This window comes from Oncorhynchus mykiss, chromosome 20 (assembly GCF_013265735.2).
Source record: "Oncorhynchus mykiss isolate Arlee chromosome 20, USDA_OmykA_1.1, whole genome shotgun sequence".
NCBI lineage: Eukaryota > Metazoa > Chordata > Actinopteri > Salmoniformes > Salmonidae > Oncorhynchus > Oncorhynchus mykiss.
In genome coordinates this window covers 384,474-391,393 of record NC_048584.1, presented here as the reverse complement: position 1 = coordinate 391,393, position 6,920 = coordinate 384,474, and the positions used below count along the sequence as shown (strand labels likewise).

The 6,920-nt window shown below is 37.7% G+C and overlaps 1 non-coding gene and 1 pseudogene across 1 annotated transcript; both read left to right on the top strand.

The window, feature by feature from the left end:
* Window positions 1-582: 582 nt before the first annotated feature.
* Window positions 583-701, top strand: LOC118942431. Its single transcript, XR_005038381.1, has one exon. It is a non-coding gene; the product is annotated as a 5S ribosomal RNA (ribosomal RNA).
* A 3,504-nt stretch (window positions 702-4,205) lies between these two features.
* LOC118942455 lies at window positions 4,206-4,324 on the top strand (annotated as a pseudogene).
* Window positions 4,325-6,920: the final 2,596 nt, after the last annotated feature.

Genomic DNA, 6,920 nt, shown 5'->3' with positions numbered 1-6,920 from the left:
ATGAAATGAATTGAGGGATAAAATTGATACTATAGACCTTGCGAACTATGCTTGCCAACTATCGCATGTAATCGCCATACAGAGAGTATCAAGTAACCATTCAGAGCCAGCGATCAGTCATTTAATTAGCCATTTTCAGACGCTGACAAGATGCAAGTGATGTAACACATGATTTTGGACAGTTCAAATCAAATTAAACTTTATTTTTGCGCCGAATACATCAAGTGTAGACCTTACTGTGAAATGCTGACTTACAAGTCCTTAACCAACAGTGCAGTTCAAGAAGAGTTAAGAAAATATTTAGCAAATAAACTAAAGTAAAAAATGATAAAAAGTAGCACAATAACATAACAGTACTTGGTACTTGGATGGGAGACCGCCTGGGAATACCAGGTGCTGTTAGCTTTTTTTCACTGCCTTGTGGAATTTCAACTCTTTGTCCGTTTTTTCCCACAAGCCTGAAATATGTGCCCTCGCTTTGAAATAAGTAAGCAAGGTTAGTTTGTATTTCATCCAACAATCTGTGCTACAAATTATGGCTACAGTATATGCAATTTCTTCCACTTTTTGAGATTGCCTTTTGCTTACGGCCACACCGGCCTGAGTACGCCTGATCTCTTCCGATCTCAGAAGCTAAGCAGGGTTGTGCCTGGTTAGTACTTGGGTGGGAGACCGCCTGGGAATACCAGGTGCTGTAAGCATTTTTCTCCAGCAGAGGGTTCTCTTGTGTCATGCGTGGAGCAACTCCCTTTTATTTATCACCCTAATAGTGTTGTCTTTTTATTGGACTAAATGCAGTTTGTTAGTGCTTCCCTGCCCTGCCCTGATCAAATCAAATAATGGACAATGCGTTTACCTCAAAATCTAGGCAGTGCATTCAGCATTTGTTTTTAGGCAAGGAGAGAGACTGTCAATGTCTGTAGTCCATTAGGGCCCTGTAAAATCCCCTTCAATGTTTTGACTGATTGCCCCCCCCCCCCCCCCCCAAAAAAAGAAAAATAATAATAATATTCCCCCCCATCCCGTTTGTCCCTGCTTCTGCAGGTTTTCGCTCTCAAAAGTACACCTTTTTAATAGAATTATAACACGATTAGATGTTCTATGTCCACGACAACATTTAAAACCCTAGCAGGAAACCACTTTTGAGGTCTGGGAAAAACGGAAGACATCGATTTTGGGGTGTAGTTACCCTTTTTTAGGCAAGTGTACGCCAGGAAGAGACCTTTGTTTGGTTAAGCGGTGTTGCTGTAGCGCTCATGTGATTGCGGAGTTTGCAAAACAAATGGCCACTGGATTGATGCAAATAATCATGATATAATTCTGCCAGGCTGGCATAGGCTACTTTGCAGTTAACATTTGATTGAGAAGGTTTTTGTGGGAAGCCTTTCCTTCTCTACCACAAGAAGGTTATCATTAGCCTCATCGCTAACGGCTACACAAAGTGTAGATATGCGCGCGCTCCGCACGCATGCGCACGGAAACTGGGCAGTCCTGTGCAGTTTCTGAAAGTTGCGTGGAAATACGAATCACTGATGCATTTTGTTCATGTCTTATGATTCACTTGGGCAAATGAATGGATTTTCTAACAAGTTGAAGGGAATGATTTGATTTCCTCCTTAGCTCAAAGCATTTTGTAATGTTGTTGAATTTCGGTGTAATGTCTGTATTTCGTGATTCCGTGTGGGCGCGCTGTATTTTATAGGGCCCAGGTCCATGAAGTTGTCATAAGTATGAACCTAGGATATGCCCTCTTTCCCCCCCCCCCACAAGAGTGAAATATATGGTCTGGAAATGCAAGCAAGGTTTGAGCTTTTCAGTGTGTCACAAGGTGGACATTTCTCTGTCCCCCTAAGAGTAAGCGACACGTTGACTTTATATAGTGTACCAAGAGATTGCCTTTTGCTTACGGCCATACCAGCCTGAGTGAGCACTTCCTGTTTGGAAAGTGAGACAGGTGTCGGTAATTAAGTCGTGAGTGAGTGAGTGAGTGTTTGTTTGCTTGAGAGCTTTTTTGGTTATTTTCAATGTTTTTTTAAGTATAATTTTGATTTTTGCATTTGAAAAAGTTTAAGTTTGGTTCGTTTTTTTTTCCCCCCTTTGCAGTTTTGCTGCTTGGGGGAGAGTTTTTGGCCTCTTTTTTTGTTTAATATGACGGACAACATGGCAAAAAGTAGGGTGAAGTGTAATGGGGTTTTAACTGATTATTTTATTCTTGAGAGATCTGTGAGACAGGGATGCCCTTTATCAGCTTTATTATTTGTTTTATCGGTGGAACCTTTAGCAGCATTTTTTTTTAAAGATCATCTTATAAATTGTGTACAGACTCCACAAGAAGGTTTTAGTTTGATTCATCAATACGCAGATGATACCACTATAACAGTTAGAGATGAGGGAAGTGTAAAAAGGGTGATGGAGTGTTTTAAAGTATATGGACAAGCATCAGGTGCAAAGGTTAACATGGAGAAGTCAGTTGTAATGTATATTGGGAAGATTAATGAGGGGAATTTTACTTTTAAGGTGGTAAAAGATTATTTTAAGGTGTTAGGAGTGTTTTTAGGGGTGAACGAAATAGAAGCTAGGGTTTGACATGGAGTGGTGTGATAAATAAAGTTAGGAAGGTAGTAAATATGTGGAGGGGGAGGTCTTTGAAGTTAAAAGGGAAAGTCATTGTGATAAATTTCTTGTTGATGTCAATTTTTATTTATGTAATGAATGTTTTGGATATGCCAGAATGGGTTTTATCTGAAATGAATAAGATTTTAGTTGATTTTTTATGGGACGGGAAGGGGGTGAAAATTGCTTTTAAAACTTTGATTGCAGGTTATGAAGAGGGGGGTTTGAAGTTGGTAGATTTAAGTGTAAGGAAAACAGCAATTAGAGTTAAAATGGTACGGAAATATTTATTTGGTGAATTGGATTATGGGTGGAAAAGGTTTTTTAAAGATTATTTGCAAGAGGTAGGGAGGGTGGGGGACAATGGTTTATTGATGAGTATGAAGAAAGAAATGTTAGGAAATATACCGTTGTTTTATAGAGAAGTGTTTGAGGCTTGGGGGCAATTTTTACCAAATATTTATTATGAATGTACCATTTTAGAAGATATTTTAAATCAACCGATATTTTTAAATCCAAAGATAAAGTGTAATAATATGACGTTGTTTTGTAAATATTTTATGAGGGCTGGGATGAGGCAGATAGGTGACATTGTATATGAGGTAATTCCTGGGTTCCTTCCGTTGCAGGCAATATATGATAATGTGGTTGAAATAGATGAAGAGATTAGTAAAACTACTGTGGAGAATATGTACAAGAAAATATTAGGATGTATTCCTGGGGAGTGGGTGATTTTAATAAATAAAGAGGTGGCTAAAAGATCTAGGGGTTTACCGGTTTTATATTATGAAAGTAATGGGGAGAAACATGATTTATCAGGTTTAAAAGTTCAAATGGTTTATAGTAAATGTATTTTAAAAGAGATAAAAGTTCCTGCGTCGGAAAAAGTGTGGTCTAGGGTGTTTGCAAATATGGATGTGAAATCAATATGGAAGAATGTAAATGTCAAATATAATTCTATAGAGTGTGAAGACAATGATTTTAAATTGAAACACAATAGGATTTTTACAAATGTGGTTTTGCATCAAATAAATAGGGAGATTAAAAGAGAATGTGATATTTGTGGTACAGGGGTGGAAAATGTTATGCACTTTTTTGTTGAATGTAGCAGGTTAAAAGATTTTCATGAGTTTTTAAAAGGGCTTTTAGTAAAACATTGGGGGGAGGAGATTTTTAATGGGGTGGAATGGAAGAGATTCTTTCTTTTTGGTATTAACGGGAAAAGTAAAGTTTTGAATTTTAATTTGGTTAATTATGTTTTAAGTCATGCTAGATATGCTGTAAGACAAAGAAGGAACATGGGTCATTATGAAGGGAAATGTGTGAGTGTGGAAGGTCTTTTTAGGAGGATTTTAGAAAATGATATAGAGATAATATATAAATACGGTGGAGGAAATTTTGAAAAACTGTTTGTGTGGAGGAGTACTTTTATTGAAATAATGTCAAATGGGAAACTTGTATTTAATTAATAATTGGTATGAGTGAATGATTGTCTTTTAAATTGATTTTATTCTATTATTTTTCTGATTTTGTAAAAGTGTGAAATGTTGTAAATATTGACTAAATGTTGTAAATATTGTGTGTTTTTTCATAATAAAATATATATTTTTTTAAATACGCCCGATCTCGTCCGATCTCGGAAGCTAAGCAGGGTCGGGCCTGGTTAGTACTTGGATGGGAGACCGCCTGGGAATACCAGGTGCTGTAAGCTTTTTGCTCCAGAAGAGGGTTCTCTTGTGTCATGCGTGGAGCAACTCCCTTTTATTTATCACTCTAATAGTGTTGTGTCTTTTTATTGGACTAAATGCAGTTTGTTAGTGCTTCCCTGCCCTGCCCTGCCCTGATCGAATCAAATAATGGACAATGCGTTTACCTCAAAATCTAGGCAGTGCATTCAGCATTTGTTTTTAGGCAAGGAGAGAGACTGTCAATGTCTGTAGTCCATTAGGGCCCTGTAAAATCCCCTTCAATGTTTTGACTGATTGCCCCCCCCCCCCAAAAAAAAAGAAAAATAATAATAATATTCCCCCCCCATCCCGTTTGTCCCTGCTTCTGCAGGTTTTCGCTCTCAAAAGTACACCTTTTTAATAGAATTATAACACGATTAGATGTTCTATGTCCACGACAACATTTAAAACCCTAGCAGGAAACCACTTTTGAGGTCTGGGAAAAACGGAAGACATCGATTTTGGGGTGTAGTTACCCTTTTTTAGGCAAGTGTGCGCCAGGAAGAGACCTTTGTTTGGTTAAGCGGTGTTGCTGTAGCGCTCATGTGATTGCGGAGTTTGCAAAACAAATGGCCACTGGATTGATGCAAATAATCATGATATAATTCTGCCAGGCTGGCATAGGCTACTTTGCAGTTAACATTTGATTGAGAAGGTTTTTGTGGGAAGCCTTTCCTTCTCTACCACAAGAAGGTTATCATTAGCCTCATCGCTAACGGCTACACAAAGTGTAGATATGCGCGCGCTCCGCACGCATGCGCACGGAAACTGGGCAGTCCTGTGCAGTTTCTGAAAGTTGCGTGGAAATACGAATCACTGATGCATTTTGTTCATGTCTTATGATTCACTTGGGCAAATGAATGGATTTTCTAACAAGTTGAAGGGAATGATTTGATTTCCTCCTTAGCTCAAAGCATTTTGTAATGTTGTTGAATTTCGGTGTAATGTCTGTATTTCGTGATTCCGTGTGGGCGCGCTGTATTTTATAGGGCCCAGGTCCATGAAGTTGTCATAAGTATGAACCTAGGATATGCCCTCTTTTTCCCCCCCACAAGAGTGAAATATATGGTCTGGAAATGCAAGCAAGGTTTGAGCTTTTCAGTGTGTCACAAGGTGGACATTTCTCTGTCCCCCTAAGAGTAAGCGACACGTTGACTTTATATAGTGTACCAAGAGATTGCCTTTTGCTTACGGCCATACCAGCCTGAGTGAGCACTTCCTGTTTGGAAAGTGAGACAGGTGTCGGTAATTAAGTCGTGAGTGAGTGAGTGTTTGTTTGCTTGAGAGCTTTTTTGGTTATTTTCAACGTTTTTTTAAGTATAATTTTGATTTTTGCATTTGAAAAAGTTTAAGTTTGGTTCGTTTTTTTTCCCCCCCTTTGCAGTTTTGCTGCTTGGGGGAGAGTTTTTGGCCTCTTTTTTTGTTTAATATGACGGACAACATGGCAAAAAGTAGGGTGAAGTGTAATGGGGTTTTAACTGATTATTTTATTCTTGAGAGATCTGTGAGACAGGGATGCCCTTTATCAGCTTTATTATTTGTTTTATCGGTGGAACCTTTAGCAGCATTTTTTTTTAAAGATCATCTTATAAATTGTGTACAGACTCCACAAGAAGGTTTTAGTTTGATTCATCAATACGCAGATGATACCACTATAACAGTTAGAGATGAGGGAAGTGTAAAAAGGGTGATGGAGTGTTTTAAAGTATATGGACAAGCATCAGGTGCAAAGGTTAACATGGAGAAGTCAGTTGTAATGTATATTGGGAAGATTAATGAGGGGAATTTTACTTTTAAAGTGGTAAAAGATTATTTTAAGGTGTTAGGAGTGTTTTTAGGGGTGAACGAAATAGAAGCTAGGGTTTGACATGGAGTGGTGTGATAAATAAAGTTAGGAAGGTAGTAAATATGTGGAGGGGGAGGTCTTTGAAGTTAAAAGGGAAAGTCATTGTGATAAATTTCTTGTTGATGTCAATTTTTATTTATGTAATGAATGTTTTGGATATGCCAGAATGGGTTTTATCTGAAATGAATAAGATTTTAGTTGATTTTTTATGGGACGGGAAGGGGGTGAAAATTGCTTTTAAAACTTTGATTGCAGGTTATGAAGAGGGGGGTTTGAAGTTGGTAGATTTAAGTGTAAGGAAAACAGCAATTAGAGTTAAAATGGTACGGAAATATTTATTTGGTGAATTGGATTATGGGTGGAAAAGGTTTTTTAAAGATTATTTGCAAGAGGTAGGGAGGGTGGGGGACAATGGTTTATTGATGAGTATGAAGAAAGAAATGTTAGGAAATATACCGTTGTTTTATAGAGAAGTGTTTGAGGCTTGGGGGCAATTTTTACCAAATATTTATTATGAATGTACCATTTTAGAAGATATTTTAAATCAACCGATATTTTTAAATCCAAAGATAAAGTGTAATAATATGACGTTGTTTTGTAAATATTTTATGAGGGCTGGGATGAGGCAGATAGGTGACATTGTATATGAGGTAATTCCTGGGTTCCTTCCGTTGCAGGCAATATATGATAATGTGGTTGAAATAGATGAAGAGATTAGTAAAACTACTGTGGAG